Source organism: Lichenostomus cassidix, chromosome 9 (genome assembly GCF_008360975.1).
Source record: "Lichenostomus cassidix isolate B80296 chromosome 9, HeHo_3.0, whole genome shotgun sequence".
Classification (NCBI taxonomy): Eukaryota; Metazoa; Chordata; class Aves; order Passeriformes; family Meliphagidae; genus Lichenostomus; species Lichenostomus cassidix.
In genome coordinates this window covers 20,276,440-20,294,002 of record NC_139490.1, presented here as the reverse complement: position 1 = coordinate 20,294,002, position 17,563 = coordinate 20,276,440, and the positions used below count along the sequence as shown (strand labels likewise).

Below are 17,563 nucleotides of genomic sequence, written 5' to 3'. Positions count from 1 at the left end.
ACAAATAGCACTAAGAAATGTTCTTTGGCACTGCAGAGCTCTTTGCAAGAACAACCGGCTCAGCTATGAACACAGAGTACTTAAAACAATATTAGTTCAAACCTGGGAATGCAAAAGCAATACAAATATTTTAGTAGCTGCTACAGAAACTACATTCTAGTTAAAATGATCAGATTTCCATGTTTACTTTGAAAACATACAGATGTAAGTTTAAACCTCTCCTAAGTTTTTAGTCTTAATATAGTAACATGATATTACAGTAGGGATGGCACTCTACTATTTGGAAGATGATAAAGATGAGCAGCAGTATTTTTCATCTAATAGTCACATGGCAAACACAGCATTTGTTCCTTCCTTGCTCAGGGAAAGAGCAAGGCTGAACCAGAGCCAACTGTGTCAGTGCAAGTCTTCCCATCACTTCTGCAGGTTTTGGATCTGGTCTGGATGCCCCACAAGACTATAAATACAAAACATGGCCTCTGCACCATGTCACACACAACAGGGAAGTAAAATGTGTTGCCAAAGTAGCTATCAGGTAAGGCCAAACATCTGCTGCCTGATTCCCCCAGACAAAGCTCTATTCAGGCACAGGGTTATATCAAATATTTATAAAACATAGTCACAGAGGAACTCGGTTTCACACCTCCCGATTATCTTTTCTTGTATTTCTTCCTCTCTGTTTCAAGTCAACTAAAAATAGCAAGAGAAATATGAGAAGATGACTTTTCCCAAGGTACTTGTTAAATGTATTCCTTAAAATAGGTTTTGTTTCCAGAAAACTGTTCAGTGTTCACATTTGCATATATCAGATCCCCTCAGTCATTTCTATTGGTAGATCAGCAGTCATTAGGATCAAGCAATCTAATTTCAGTAACTCAAGATGTGCAAAGAGCAAAGCTAGTGGAATATTTGACAATAGATATTCAGACATCATGGAGGACACTGAACAATATTTTGAAACTATTTAATGAGATATGATTCAATGGATCTTGCCAGGTGATAAATGGGCACTGTTTGAATAGCAGGTAGTTTGCAGAACATTATCAATGCTATGCCATGAATATTGTATTGCTAACAATAAATGTTTTGACAGATAATTACGCATTTATATATAAATCAATCAGACACTACACTCTCAATTATCCATACTGTTAATTGTTCAATCTTTTTAATTGCTTTGAATGGTGCCTTCATCAAGGGTTTTGTCTGTTATAAATCAGAATGGCTCATTTAATACCTCAATTTACCATAGTTGAAGCACAGAGATGTGAAGAGAGTAGAATTTGGCCGATAATCTTTGGAAATGATGGATCTCTCTTAACGTAAAAAGTTGTATCCTCTAGCTTCATTTATAGCTGGTGCTGGCATTGATACCATGCCTTTTTGGGGAATCTGTGGCTATGCCCAAGCTCCAAACATTATCCTGCATTTACAAAGGTGTAGGGCAGGAGAGTCTAAACAGTTCTCTTTACATTTGAAAATTAGTGTGAAAGCCAGATACCATTTTTCTATCTTTATTCTTTAACTATAGAGATAGACTTCAATTCTTTAAATATAAAGATAGATTTCAATCCCGTTAATTGTTCCTGTCTTTGGCATTGCTCTGAGTTGCCTACATTTTGCCCTATTCCCATTCCTATAGCTGCTGCTCTCCCTCCTGGGCACACCTGGAGACAGGCTGCTGTCTCTGTGCTCTGATGACATGTCATTCATGTTTCCAGACCTGACCACTGCCTGACCTTTCCACCTGCCACTCTTCATTGCACTGCAAGCTCACTTGCTGCCCACCATCATTTTTGGGCTGCACATATATTTCCCTCCATGCCACTGAATCTCTGTGTCTGGAGCTATTTTTCCTCCCAGATGTCCTCTATGTTAGTTTTTTTCCAAGCAGATTCTTATTCAGTGGCATTTAGATAATCTTTCTGGTGCCTATCCTTTCTGCTCTATCTTTCCTTCATCTTGAGCATCATCCATACCAAGTCCACTCTGGCATTGTGTCTGCTTTCAAATGCCACTAATAGAAATATGTTTATAGAAAACATTTTAGGCAAGAGTGGATCTCATATGACTGTGCTACTTTTCACTAGATATCATCTTCATCAGCCCCCTACTTTTACTTCTAATTGTTTCTTTCCCTTCTGCCAAAAGCAGCCAAAAGACACTTATGAATTCCAAAATATTTCAAAATTAAATTTTATGCATAAGATTTGACCAGAAACCAGATTCGTATCAAGCCAAGTCTTCATTCTCAACAACCCAGTTTTCAGGTCAGGTTTCATCCTTATAGCCCAGTACAGGGCACATGTTTACGACTTTGCAGTGAGTGCTGTGCAAGATACACGAGCAGTCTCACATGGAAACCTCTGTGACTGGAAAAGGAGAGATCTGTCCCCCTTTCTAACAGGGCCTGCTACAGGAAGAGAGCAGGAAAGGGGAAGCAGGCATCACTCTATGTAGGGACACTTTTGTGCATTTACTCTGAGCACTGGCTACTTGTTTGAGGTTTGCAGGCATGGCTGGAGTGGGAGAAGCAGCTCCATGGAGCTCTAGCTCCAGCTGGCTGGATTGCACAAACAGCCCCCACACAGGAGCCATGTGTCCTTGCATATCCACACACTCCTCTCCAGGGACTCACCAGAACGGCCAGGAAAGTGTTGAACATGTAGCCAGATTATGGTAGGGCAAATCCTACACAGTAGCTGCTTAAAAAGCATCAGACCTACTACACATCTGCAGGACACCTTGCAGAAGGTTGGCATATGCTTTTGTTTTCATTTGGAAATCCCCAAAATAAGTATTTCAGCCCTCCCTGCACAAGAACAGAACTTTGTACCAACCTGTCTCTGTCCCTGAAGTTTCCTTAGCAGAACAAGTCTGTCTTTGCTGTTGCAGAAGGGACTGGGTGCCTATCTTGAGAGCAGACGGAAGGAAAATATAAAAAGGAAGAGGAGTCTGCTGGGTGTCAGACCTCCACCTGTTTTTGGAGGATCTGTAATTGTCAGGTGTGGCTGACCTTTTTGGTCATCTCTGCACTGAGGCTTCACTTTAAAGAGCATCAACCTGCTCCTAGTGCTGCCTTCTGGGCTGACCTTCAGTTCCTTTCCATGGTCTTACTGGAGCTTGAAATTAGATCTACCAGACAGGAACTGCCAGGCTTTTTGAATTCTGGTATTTCTAAAACATCCACAAATGCTAGACATGTCTCTCCCTCACCTTACACATCCTAGAGGTCAGAGGGAAACCTCAGAAAAGCATGACAACTCAGAATCCAGAAATAAAAGCTGTCAGACAGTGAAATTTTATTACAGTAATGAAAGTTATCTGACAGGAATAAATGAGCCCCTAAGAATATTCTCATGTGCACACACACTTAGAAAAATAACCAGCAGAGGGAAAAGAGAGCAACAAAAAAACCTTTCTGAAAAGGCTCCTGTTATATCTTTACTTTTATAACTTAAAAACCGTACTAGAGAGCAAAAACCATTGGGGGGCTTGGTTTGGGGCATGACCTTTGTTTCCTGGCCCTTCTTGCCTTGCAGTGCACAAGCATTTGCTGCCTCTGCATCCTGCGGAGTCCCTCACACAGGAGGCAAGTGTCAAGTGGAGATGTGGCCCTGTGATGCAAGAATGAGCTCCTTCCTAAGCTTCCGTGACAAGCTCCTTCCTTGTCATGGCTCTGTCACTCAAAGGACGGTAAAGATCTCGTCACTGCAAGGTTCAGGTCCCCCTTCTACCTCTGTATACCATGGACAGATATCCTCTTTGATACCCACTGCTGTTTCCATGTCCCTCTGCTGGTCCTGTGTGTGGAATCAGCCTGTTTCCTGCCTGGGCTCCTTCTCCCATCTGTATATAAATAAGGGCCTGAACCCCCAGACTTCATTACTCAGATCTGCCCCACCATTACTGCCCTCACCTACAAAAACTAAAAGCTTATGTGTATTCTTTGTTTAGTGGATAAAACTTCTAAGTCCTTCCATGTGCTAAACCATCTCATTTGGTTTGCTTCTAACTCTTCAGCATTATATTTCACACAACAATTAATTCATCCTCTATTTCTCACTGCACTGAAGGCTGTACCTTTATTGAAGTCTATATCTGAGCAGAGCTAGTAATTCATCAGCACTCCAATATCTCTACATACAATGTGCTCATTTTGCTATAATGGGCTTTTTTAATCTTGCTGACAATTGAAATGTTGATATTGTTAAGGTTAATGACCCACTGATAAATACCAGAAAACACATTTACCCTCAAATAGTTTTTAATCACAGCTGTTGCAAAGTGTGACAAGAATGCTTTGTGCCTAAATAGGCTTTAGGAACAGCACTTTCTAAATATCTGAAGCGCCCTTTTACTATGCTAGTGGTTTCTCTGACAGTTACTGGGTTTGCTTTTGTGCCAGGTTCTTGGGTTTATTACACTGGGTTTGTGTATGGACTGGCTGTTTTCTCTTTCACATTTCTTAATGGTCTGCATTGTGTGTTAGATGTGCTGAGATGCCTTCGATCTGCACTTCACAAATGATGAAATCAATGCAACAGAGCAAGCTAATGGAAAAGAAGGAAAGCCTGTGAGAATTTTATTGGGGTACAGTCACCTAAAAGGTGCTGTCTCTGATAAAGTACATTCAGCTGGGGTGACAGGGTCATAAGAAGACAGCATCAACTCTAATTTTTCACATTTTAACACAAAGTTGCATGTGAGGAGATGTTTGCCCTGTACTAAGCAAAAGGCATGCCCAGTTAATTCATGTCATCACTAAGCCAGCCTGCAGAGAGGGCTGGAGAAGAGGTTTCCATTTTTAATCCACATTGGTTTTTTGGCTGGATTTCTTCCAAGCATTGAACCAGCAAAAGAAATATGATGCACTCTACATTGTGTTCTCACAGATACTGCCCCAGCTCTCTATAGCCAAAGAATGTCAATATAACTTCAGTGGAACCTGAGCAGCACATGCCTGTCAGCTGATGATCTGGCCCCAAACAGAGATTTCTGACTGCACAAGCTCTGTGAAAACAGACATCAGAAATGGATACCATGGAACGTGGAGTGTAAAGCGATGGGAATGCAAAAAGAAAATTCTCATTCAAAACAAGCAGTGTTTTTCAGCACTGAAGGGATTCAAGAGGAGAAATGAACTCCAAGATGTGGGTCTCATAAATTCCATGTATTGACTCAGCATAAGGGAAAAAGAGCCCTTTGCTTAGGCTTTTATTGCCCTTGATTTGTCCTGTTAGTTGCATCTGAGGTGGCTGTAGAAATAGCTGGTACTTGCAGACACTTTCAGATGAACTGAGTGTTTCAGAGCATGTTAGCCAAATGCCACTCAGATCCATCTTGCCTCACTCTGAAGCCAAGCAACTGAGCCAAAGGACAGTGCTGGGGAAGGACAATGAACTAATGGAAATGGCTAGAGATATATTACCTCTGAAAGTAAGAGGCTTGGTGAGAAATGATCCTTGCTATTTGCATGATGAAGTATAGCTGCTTTGGAAAAGTCAAGGTAACCATTTTCCCTAGGGAGAATCGCCAACACATCTCAACCGAGTTCTGAAACAGCCTGTGCTCCCTGTGCTAGCAAGAGGGCAATTGGAGAGAGGCCCCTTCTGATTGCAGATTTGACAAGGAATAGGCCTCTAGAGCCAAGGCTGAACCTGACAACTTGCACTGCTCAAGTACAAGTTATATGAACATGAGGATTTAGGAACTGCTTCCTGAGTCAGACCGATAGTTCCTCAGGCCCAGCATCCTAACTCAGTGGCTACAGGATAAACTGTTGAGAGCCTGTCAACCTGGTCACCCTCTGCTCTCTGTTTACTTTTTACTGCCCCAGAGCTGTTGTACCAAGGAGGTAGGGTGCATAGCAATACGCAGGGCATATTGCTGAGTCCTCTTAGTGTCCATTTCTAGACTCTTGTTCAATGAATGTCTAATCCCTTTTTGCACCTGCTCATACCATCTGCCTCTACAGTTATGGCCACAAGATCCAGAAGTTCACCACCCACTGCATAAAGAAGCACTTTCTTTTATCTGTTTTAAACTTTTCTTATAAGCTCCACTGAGGTTTGTGAATGCTTGAAGGGATTCAAACAATAATTCCTGCTGCATCACAAGGTAACAATAAAAATACATATGTAGTCCCTGTTCCAGACATGAGAATTCTGGAGTCCTACAGAACAGCTTGTAAGTCTCCATGATCAAAGAATTAATCACACTTTTGGACTGATTTAGTTCTAAAGTACACTAGCAACATCATGTTGGTTTAGCCCACATAGCAGCACTCAGTGCAAAGGAAAAATAAAAAAAAGCTCATTTTATACATGCATACACACATACCAGATGTTCTGTATTTTTAGCTTGTCTGCAGGTGTGTGTAAAAGCAGTTTTGGGACTCATTGATTGTGGAGTTCTCCAACCTATCTTAAGCTTGCACAATTCAAAAAGAGATATAGTCCTAAGAGCCTTACTGCTAACAAGCTAAGCCCTTCACACGAGCTGGCTCTTGGTTTGGCTACATTTATTTCAAACTGTGTTATTCTCTGCTAATTAAACTTTTGAAAAGGAACATCTCTGACAAGGAGCTCTGAGTAATTTGCTCAGTCCTTGACATTAGTCAGGGATCTCAAAGCAGAGGCCACAGAAGTACAAGAATACTAACCTCCAAGAGACGAGACAACAGTCCTTAATTAGAATCTTGCCTCAGATGTTGCTGGAAGGGATGAGCCAAAGATATCAAAGATATCCAAAATACAGATGATGCTGGTGGTAAGCGATCAGTTCAGACACACTGTGGCTACTGGATCCCCAGAGGCAAAAAGAAATGGAAGAAAGTTTGAGTATAGCTTGGAGACACAGATGCAGAGACTTGGCGTTTGCCCTGTGGAATTCTTGGATGCACTTGAAAGGTTCCTCTCAAGGATGAAAGTGCAGTCTCTGTTTGTTTTTCTGACACCATCATATTATCTCAGACTCACTGGCAAATGGTCTCATCCAATTGCTGCAACTCTTACTACATTACAAAATATGCAAAATGACAGATGTCTGCTAAATTAATTGCCAAGTGATTAACTGCATGTTAATGAAGCAAGAGTTTAAGAGCAAAATTTAAAGGAAGAATCCTTTAGGAAGGTATGAAGGAAACATGAAAACTTCTCCATTTTTCAACCAACATTGACTAGGCTCTATCTTGCTGAAGTGCACCATTAGCCAAGGAGACACTTACCTTTAAAGTCACAAGCAGCACATAAATTTTCCCTACCAGAGCAGAATTAGTAATTTAGGGAGACTTTACCCTGTCCTCAAACTTCAGTGGAAGTAACTGCTTAAAAAAAGAGTTCAAAAAGACTTACTCCCCTCCCTTGCTCCAGCCTATAATATCCTCCAGTACAGATTGGTCAATGCAGCAATTGTGAAGACTTGGAGACAACTGTGCCTTTTTCACTCAACATTGTGTACACAGATCAGTGCTGTTGATGTCTACAGCAACAATGGACTGTGTAAGTAAATGACAGTAAATCCATTAAAAGACATACTTAAACACCTCTCTCCCACATGAGCCACAGATTTAGGCAATCCCCAGTAATAATTTGGGAAGTATAGGAAGTAGACTTACTGAAAAATGGAAGGGCAGTAGCTCTGTCATTTGGTAGTATGAAAAAAGGCTTAATTTAACATCTTAGAAGCAGCAATTACAGGCAAAAAGCCCATGACACAAGTCAGACTCGAACTACTGCCTGGCAGGGCACCTTCTTGGCACCCAAACTAAGGGAGTCTGCAGGCCCAGCCCAATGGCCACTCAGCCTCCCTCCACTGTTGGTCAAAGACCTGCACCATGTCCCTGCCACCCCAATGCAGATGGGAGCTGCAGGGCTTCTCTCACACTGCAGCAGGCAGAATCATTCTCATGGCCATAGCTGGAAATTAAAATCCTGGTATTTCCTGTGAAGGAAATACCAAGACTTCATTGGCTCCTATTTCCTACAGATCAGTAACAGATAAAGCCAAAGAGATTTGAAGGAGGAAAGGCAAAGCACCACCCGTAATGGCAGTCCCCGTTTTTCTTTTCCATTGATATACAACTACACACAGCTATGTATCTTCAGTTTCCAGGCTCAGGTCAGTGCTGTTGGCAGCTCTCTGCTCACCACAGCAATGCAAGGACAGCCCAGGAGCACTCTCAGAGTCAGCTCAGTCTTGCAGCTCCTACTGGCTCTGCTTCAAGCCTGAGTGTAGTCAGGCTTCAGCTAGAGACACCCAGATGTGTCCCAGCTACAGCATGTTCCCTGGCACCCCCAGACTGGTCCCTGACAGCAAGGATTGTGTTTCTTTCTTCCACATACAGTTAATTTATTTAAACCAGCACTGACATTTATTTAGCTCTGCATAACACTTTCCGAGAGGCTCTGGAAAAGGAGGGCTTTCTCTGGGATCCTGCACTGTGTCAGGCCTAAGCACAGGAGGCAGAGAGGTGGGATGGGGAGTACAGAGTACTGCCCAATGTCTCCAGCCCTGCTACACAAATTTTCAAGGTATGGATTACTGTCAACTTTCACTGTATGATTCCCTAAACATTATTGTTCTGGCCTAGGTCACTGTCAGTGTGTAAAGCACTCACATAACTAACTCCAACCGCATGAAAACTTTACAGCAGCTGATTGAAAACTACCCACAAACAATGTATGTTCAGGTAGTCAGTCAGAGCCAGAACGGCAATTTGCTTGCATGTTGCAAACATGTGCTGACAATTTTAACTTTCCCATATGTAATCTTTCATGTTTTGGAGGACACAGCAGCAGAGATGTAGGACTCTTGAACATCCCACAGTAAGCATGTACCACTTACAGTCCTCTTCCAAGCTGTCTGGCTGTTAGCACTTAGGAAAATACCAGAGCTCAAAACTCTGTTAAGACTTCCTTTTTAGCCCCAGTGACTCACCTCAAATCCAAAACTTCGTACAAGGATCTCAAAACTTCACCAAGAAAAATACACTTCATTCTTCTGTTCTCTTGAGTTTCTGCCAAGCTGCCCAAATGCTTCACCTTCCTGTATGTGATGGGGAGCCTTGTTCTTGCTGTTGGCCTGAAGTACACAGAAGAAAAACCCAGTTTGAATCCCACTTTCACTTGGCTTTAGAGAACTTGGTTAAGTTTGTTTTGGGACATGTCACTATGGTCTTTTTCCTTTTAGTTGCTGCCTGAGAGGCATGATGTGACAGAACATCTGCAGTGCATGTAGCTCACCTCCCCAAGTACCAGACCAAGAAAAACAGCCTGGCAGTGAAGTCAGGTAAGTAGCACACAACAATTTGGGTGCTTTTTGCGGCTGTTAAACCATTCAGATTCCTGTGGACACTTCTACTTTTTGTGTGTGTGTGGTCCTATGTGTTTCTAGCAGTGCTTCATGAGATGGGCTCTACCTCTGCAGGCAAAGCTCTGTTCCAGCTCTGTTCTCCTCTGTTTCCACTGCTGTGTTTTGGAAAACACAGTTGCCTGCAGTTATGGGGTGGAAAGAAAACATGTGAGGGATGCACAGAAGGAAGATGGATAGTCAAATTTCTGGGGGAAAGGAATGGGAATGACCTCCCAGCAAACATTAGCTACTGTCTCATTTTTTCAAGAGCTTGAAAAAACAAGCAAAGAAAAAAAATTGCACAGGAAAAAGTCTGTATATCCAACCTTAATTATGGTAATGGATCACAAGTGGCTTCTGGCACTCAGTTGAAACATGTCACCCTGTCAAAGACCAGTGAGATGAAGCACCAACTCACAGCCATAAGCCAGACCAAGACAGGCTAGCAGCTGTGAAGCAGACAGCCCCAGGAAATCCAAAGTAGGAGAGAGTCCAGCAGTTTCACAACTCTGAGCACAAGCAGGCTGGATACCCTGTAAAAAGTCATCATGCGTGGTGGAATCACCACATTGCTCTTTAAATGCATCTTTCTGCATCAAATGGCACTTTTAGTTAGGCTGTGTCATTTCACAATGCATTAGCCTGGATCATCTCATATAATTTGGCAGTAAAATTATATGTCATGACATATACATAATCTGGGACATGTCACACCCTATATTTACAGTATTTAGTATATTTTCTTTGAATATATGATCATTTTGTCCATCTTTTTTACACCTTTGTCTTACTGAAACTGGTGGAAGAAGCATATGAACAACGGACAGGATAATCAGGATCCAGCAGCAGGAGGGGATGAGTGACAGTCTAGTTCCAGTGGCTTATTACTAGCAGCATCATTTCAGTTAACCTCACATACTTCTAATTCCCCTTTCTGTCTGTGGAGCATCCCCTGTTGTCATCATGTCACAGAATGCCATTAAGCCTGGATAGTCATTTGCAAAGTCCTGAATAATCCAAAGGAATAATATTGAATTTTATTAAAGCTGTTCAGCTTCTTCATTTTGTCTCTTGCTTTCTCGAGGATATCCTAAAGAATTTGATTGTTTTCTTCTTGCCAGATAAGGTCTTTTCTTTCGTGGCCTAAATTAATGACCATATGGCAGCTTTTGTTGATTAGCCACAGCCAATTATAACAACATAATGTATAATATATTATCTATATTTATAAATATGATTACATGACATTTTCTTCAGTGAAATCTTTCTCATCCATAGCAGGACAAAAGATTTAAAAGCAGCCAGTGACTACATACTGTAATAGCACTACAAATTTCTTCTCAGCACTTATCAGATCAATATCAGTAACTGGAAAGAAACTGGTCTGGAGCAAGACATCAGGATACAAATTTGTTGTGATGCTGATGAGCCTTCAAGTACAAGCATGCTGCCAAAGTGGTGATGAGAAGAGACACAGAAAAGCTCTGACAATAAAGCACCATTTCCCAGTCTCTTAAAATTCAAGTGCTTCACTTCCAGCACACCTGTTCTTCAGAACTAATCCGCGCTTGGATGCAGACTTGCACAGAATTAAAATTTAAAAAAAAATCTACATCTCTCTAAGTCACAGTCACAATCAATCACAATAGACAACCAATAAATGCAATATATAGTATCTTCAGTAGAAGACAGAGTAAAATTAATGAAGATGCCCAGACCTAGAACTCATATACTATCATAAAAGCATAGACAACCTCCCTTGTTAAAAAACAAACTCTGTATAAAATTGTATATTGCTGTGCACAGGCAGTTTCTGGGCAGTTTCTATGTTACAGCACAGCAATAATTTAGCTGCACACAGCAGCCCTGCCTGGCAGTTTATGGAGAATCTATAAGGCAGCACAATATCCAAATAACATGTCGGGGGGATTTAGATGGGCACAGTGCAGTAACTGGAATTGGATTTGGGATGCTCTCACAGCCTTGCTCGCAATCAATTACAAGGCCCTTTGGAGCTACACATGATCAAAACCTTCATTCAAACCTCCCCAACAGGCTGCTCTCAGGCACACACTTAGGCATGGCTGGGCATAACACTCTGTCACATCCCCTCCCGCATTTTCCCTGCTCCCAGCACCCCCAGGGATCCCGGGCTGGAAGGCCTGCTGTGGAGTGGGAAGCACCAGCCGTGTGCTGGAGGGTGGTGGCAGTGACTGCAGCTCAGGGCCACATCCCTCCCCAGGGACTGAGTGCAGGTGAAGTGACCACCTGGGTTCTCCAGAGGGGTAAACTGGGGGGCCAATTTATGCTCTTTCTTTTAACAACTCAGTGATAGAACAATTCTTTACTTCAGATGAAGCCTGTGACTCTGTTTGTCTTAATGACCTTTTCACATCTAGATGAACACTGTTTATGTTCTCCTCCCTCCTGTCCCCACTTTACCAGGCAATGCTCAGAGGCTGAAGTGACCTCCATCAGCTCTTCTGCCACCTAAGAATTATAACACAGGGAATGAGTAAGATTAGAGCCCATGAAGTCTATCTGCACGTCAAACGCGCTGTCTGTTGGTGTCAAAGGCCGACACGTAACGATACCTGATGTCTGCAGCCCTTTTCAAATTCATTTCAATCACCTAGTACTTAAATAAGCACAGGAAGAAACAAAATACAAACACTACAGCAGAAAGATAAACTGAAGGAGCCCAAAAAGGTTGACTGACCCCACTTTTTCTGGACCCATAAAATGCACCAACTCACACTTCTCATGTCTATGTCTGGCAGAGTTCTCACACCAATATGATTTAAAAACCTGACTACCCCTTTGGGAGAGGTAGACATCACTCAAGCCCACTTCTTTTAGTTTTCCATGCAGATGGGTCTATTTCTGAGCATTTCTGACTACTCTGTGGGACAGCTTTGCCTGTGGGGTGTGAGGCTCCCAAACAAACAATACTTTCTGGACATGGTGAATATGGGAGATGGGATGGGAGACACTGACAATCAGCTCAGGGTACCTGGGTGTTACAGAGCCTAATTCCAGCAGTCCAGAGAGGGGTGGTGGGAAGGAGGAGAGAGGGGGTGATTCCCAGCACTGAGGTGGGACCCCAGCCTCAGCAGTGGTACTGTGGGATGGTCTCAGTAGATTGCTCAAGGAAAGTGTCTCAGCTACAGACACAGCACTCAGCCACTGAAGGGAAAACATTTGCTAACTTGGCTTTGCATTTCTTTAATATTTCATATGATGTACTTCAAGTCACTCATTTTCTGTTTGTTTGGTTTTTTTTTTTTTCTACACTAGATTAAAAGCTGGACCATTTCCTGACCCAAGTGGAGCTTACCAGGTTAAATTTCATCCATGTCAAGATGTTACAGCTTCCAGAATCAACAGAACAGTTTTGTGCCTACTGTTTAGTTCAGAGTTAAAGAGAAACCTGCAAGGTTAATGAGTAACAGGAAGAAATTAATTAAAGTTTTGATAATGTAATGTGTCCCAGTGATTTCACTCCATAATAAATTTTACATCCTAAAGGAAGAACAAAACCTTGGAAAAGTGTGTTGCCTAATGTAAGAGATTGGCAAGCAAGGTGGACTCCTCAGCACTGTACCAAGAATTTTGGCAGCTTTAACACTGTTTATGGAGTTCAGGTCTCTATTCAGAAATCTTAGTCATTGAAGTACTTCTTTAAATTGGCTTTTTCTGATAAAACATTCCATAAAAATTTTGATGTCTTCTCTTTAAAAATTCAGTTCTGTTTGACAACAGCCTCAGAACGTTTGCCAAGTAAGTTTCATGTTTCCCTACCTTGAGAATTTAATCTTTTTAACAAAGAAGAACAGCACATGTCTCTTCTGACACATACAGTGTCAGCCCCTCCTCCAGACAAGATGCCAGACTGGACAGACGTGACAGCTGCTCTACTAAGGTCGTTTCTACAGTACCAACAAACATGAAGGAATTCCTGCAAAGCCTTGTAGCCTGCAGTGGGCCCTACAAGTCCAAATGCTCTTGCTTTCCTTTTAAAAACAAAATTTCTGAGTACAAATTAACTTCCCAAACGGAAAATTCCAGAGATTTGTCTTTTTAGCCTAACAAGGATTATCACAGAACATTAAAACTTCGGCTTCCAGTTTCTCCATCTCCCTATTTCCCGGGGTTTCTCACAATACAAAAAGCCCCTCCTTCTTAACCAATGAACAACAGAAGTATGAACATGACAAGAAAATGTGATAGATGACAGCTCTTGCAATAGCAGTTGAAAGGCAGGGCCACCAGCACAATTCTAGCGAGTGCACAACATTACTATAGTTACAGATTAGACCAAGGGATATATTTATGTATGCAGTGCTGATTGTGCATTTTACCACATTGGTAACTGGCATTTAACTTCTGGAATAACAGCTTAAATCCAGCCATTAAATTCATTTTAATTAAATGTTTGTGAATGCTTTTTGCTATTATACACCACAGAGATACTGCTAATGACTGCTCCGTCTAGTCTCCGCACAGCAGTTTTCCCTGTAGGAAGCCCCTCGCTGCTTTGCCTGCCCTGTTTTGGGGAGGGTGTCAGCATTAGTCTTCGTGCACAGGGCCTGATTTTTCTGCTGCTGCAGGAAGACATCTCATTCCTCAGGCTGTCACTGCTCATCCCTCAGCACGGCAGGGGATCGGCATGGTGTACTCCAGGGAGCCGATGCACAGGAGGAGGGAGCAAGGCTTGCTGTGCTCACTGCTGTAGTCCTCAGTGCTTCTCTTCTGCTACCCTTTCCCCTGAGGCTGTTTCTTGCTCTCTGATAGGCTTGAACAGAGCTCCTGCGTGTTTACAGAAACATACAGGATAGAACTGATTTTCAGGGGGGTTGGATTTTGCTTCCAGAAAAAGCTAATGGCAAGCTGAATGTTAGAGGCATACCTGTTGTTGTGTTCCCAGACAAGCCTGGGCACACACAGGGATCCACAGGGGTACCTGCAGTCACTCACCTTTTCACCTCCCCTCCTCCCCCAGAGCCTTCTGCAGCACTGAGCACAGCAGCCAGTCAAGCAAGGTCGCTTTAGAGGCTGTTGTCATAGCACCTGCCCGGGGACAGAGAAGGAGCTCCCATTATCACCCAGTCTACCCTGCTCCTGCAGACAACCACACCATCCAAGGAGGTTCACCAAGTGATCTCTTCCACCTGACAATTAGATCCCCTCATCAGTCCTGCTGGGAGCTGCCCCAAAGCTCACCATGCTTACAGTAAAACCTTCCATCTACACTCCAGAATTTACATTTGGTTAAGGCTCATTTGTTTCTCTACCTTAAGCCTGAAAAGTTTAGGTTTAAATGGTTACAAAGGAGAACTTTCTGATACTTCCCTGCCTTAGTCACCTCTAGTGCTATATAATCGTGCAGCAGTTGGATATAGTAGTAGTTAATCTTTTTTTCTAATACAATAAGACGGCTGTGTCACAGAAGAAAAAGATTTTAAAAAGTTTTTTTAATCTACAGTGAGATTGGGTGGGTGGAAGGTTAAAATACCAGCAAGGATGCACAGGAAGACAGAATATTATGGGTGGTGAGCAAATCCCAGCTTCTTTGCTGGAACTGGTTAAAGATTTTGGAAAGGGTGTCACAGCATGACTTGGTTAAGCTTTCTGTAAACTTGACAAATAAAACTCTGTCAAAAGAAATTGAGAAATACTGTTTTCATATGCTTAAAGCACTAATCTCTGGAACCGAGGGACTATTAGCAGGACAGTCATTTGTCTGCAGCTGCCAGAAAAGCCAGGAAGTGGGAGAAATGGTATTCTCTGCTGCTAATGGATGGATGAGACTTTGCTTGGGTTAGTGGGTGACTGGAAAGAAGATCAACTCTTCATCTGCAGAAACAAGAAATTACAGCAACAGCAATCATAACTTGCTGGAGAAAGCACAAGACACAGCCCTACAGCTCCCAGGAGCTCAGAATTCCCACTGCATTGAAGTTCACAGACACAATGTCATTGGAAAGAAGTTAATTCTCCTGTTTAAATAATCCTTAAATTTTACCACAGAAGGAGATTTGAATTGAAGAAAACTCCAAGCACAACATTAGCACACTGAGGAGGGCTTTCCAGGGTCATGACTTGGCGCCAGTTTTCAAGATCCCAGTCTTTCAGTCAGCAGTAGGGCAACCCTGGGAACAGGAACCAGACCCATTGAGTCCTGTGGCCACTGCTGTAAGTACATCTATCTGCTTTTGGATGTCTCCTGACAGACTGTCAATCCAGCAGCAGACTGCTGGGAAGGCAAATGGATTGACAAGGAACTGTTCCCCTTGGACAATTGTGAATAAAACCTCCAGTGTGTTCCCACAGAGTGCCGTTATTTCACTGCATACCTCTATTTCCTGCCTGAGGAGCAGGCCACTGGAAGATTTACACGCTGCTCCGGGCAGGATTGTTGTCAGGACACCGATCAACTGAATCAGAAGTTCCTAAATTGAGGAGCAGTTCAGACACATTCAAGGAGAAAGAAAAGGATTTCAGACAAGCATTTCAAAACTAGTTCCTGAGATGCTATTTCAAGAAAAGAGACATATCACTTCATTTTCCAGACCACTTATCCCACAGCTCCCACTGTGATGAGTAAGAATTTCTGGATGCTCAGCAGTTTTGAAGAGCAGGATGCCTCATTTGGGAACAGACGAGCAGCGGCAGCAGGAGCATAGTGGCTCAGCAGGATCTGTGCAATCCTGGGGGAGTGGCAAAATGTTCACCTGCTCCCATTCAGGGGGCAGCCCCTGTCCAGAAAATGCTCCTGGACTTGGTATTTCCCATGGCTGCATTCACAGCAGACTTCCCTGAATCCAGCTGTGATGTCCTGCAGAAGAGCAGGCTGCAGGACTTGCCTGCTTTATTGGTCCAAGGCAGGCCCTTGCCTCCAATCCTGCTCCCAGCATCTCTCCAAGCCCTGTGAGGAATACAGGCACAGGGTTTGCTGCTGCTGCCTGCGGGCTGGAGGGGTTTATCCCTGTGGGTAGATTCAGCCCTGAGCACCAAAAAGGAGTGAAGGCATCAGCCTTGAACTTCCACTTTAAAGAGGAGTATTTTACATGAATGAAAAGAATAAACCACTATCGATTTGGCGCATTGCTTCCTTCCAAAATATGCTGACATTAAATATGCTGACATGCTCACCCATAAAAAACCCCAAACCCAAACAAAAAAGGTATTTTAGCTGATTCAGTTCCACATCCAATGTGATGAAGACTCTGAGGTTCATCTTCTGGAAATGCAGAAAATATTTTTTTGATAGCTGAAAGAACATGGGAGATAGACTGAGGCTTTACTAGCCATTAAAGCACCACTGACTTATGAAAGAGAAATTTTTTGTTTCAGACTTTCAGAGTAGAAAGCCTGAAGGGCTGACTTTAATTCATTTGCAATTTCTTGCAATAATCTAATTTAGATGTCAAACAAAGTTCTGGGTTATTACTTTTCAGAGAAATTACAATGTAATTGTTATTGTTTTCTTCTATAATTACTCTGATGGAATTAACAAAGGATATTTTTAATAAGATGGGCTTATCTGAGAGATAACACTTGAACATAATATAAACAGAATTCAGCCTTCATTCAGTGCTGCAATAGTTTCTATAGACATATTCACATTAACATTTGAATTTAGCTAAAGGGAAACCTGTTTCTGTGTTGATTTTACATCTGGCTGTATTCATATGTCAGCAGTAAGAAGTGGACAAGAAAACTCTTGCACAGAAACCAAGCTTGCTGTACTTTCATTTAGAAACTCATATATTAGGCAAAATACTATCACTCATTTTTGGAATATGTCAACATATTCCCCTGTACTTCAGTGAAGATTACTGAAGTAATTTATACAGAAGGTATATCTACACAAGTACTACTGTCTGTCAAGGCATTTACTTAATAATTTTGCTGACTTTAAATAGAGTGTACTAGCCACTGTTTTCACACTGAACATCAAATATTAACTTTGACAAATATACTTTGTAGACATGATGACACCTGGAATCATGGACTACAATGATACAGTACATATTTTGTAGGAAAATCACAATGCTTCATCATAAACAGAAGTTTCCAGTCTTGTTTCCAACTTGGAAATCAGTTAGGCACCATAAAGTTTAAATTTTAAGGTCTCAATTTAAAGTTTCAGATTTCAGCATTGCTGTCTGCTATTTTTTTTTCCTGTTTTTGTGTAGCAGCCGGC

The 17,563-nt window shown here is 42.3% G+C and overlaps 1 protein-coding gene and 1 long non-coding RNA gene across 2 annotated transcripts in view; both read right to left on the bottom strand.

Annotated features, from left to right (window-relative positions):
- The window catches only part of GPC1 (glypican 1), a 252,754-nt gene extending 243,670 nt beyond the window's left edge, over window positions 1–9,084 (bottom strand). The window contains exon 1 of the mRNA XM_085069746.1: window positions 8,941–9,084. The gene's annotated coding sequence lies outside the window, so the exon portion shown is untranslated. The remainder of the gene's footprint in view (window positions 1–8,940) is intronic.
- A 4,674-nt stretch (window positions 9,085–13,758) lies between these two features.
- LOC146433427 (uncharacterized) overlaps window positions 13,759–17,563 on the bottom strand; it is a 34,342-nt gene continuing 30,537 nt past the window's right edge. Inside the window, exons 2-3 of the long non-coding RNA XR_014854114.1 lie at window positions 14,332–14,424; window positions 13,759–14,163 (exon numbers count right to left, since the gene is read on the bottom strand). This is a non-coding gene — a long non-coding RNA (uncharacterized LOC146433427). The remainder of the gene's footprint in view (window positions 14,164–14,331; window positions 14,425–17,563) is intronic.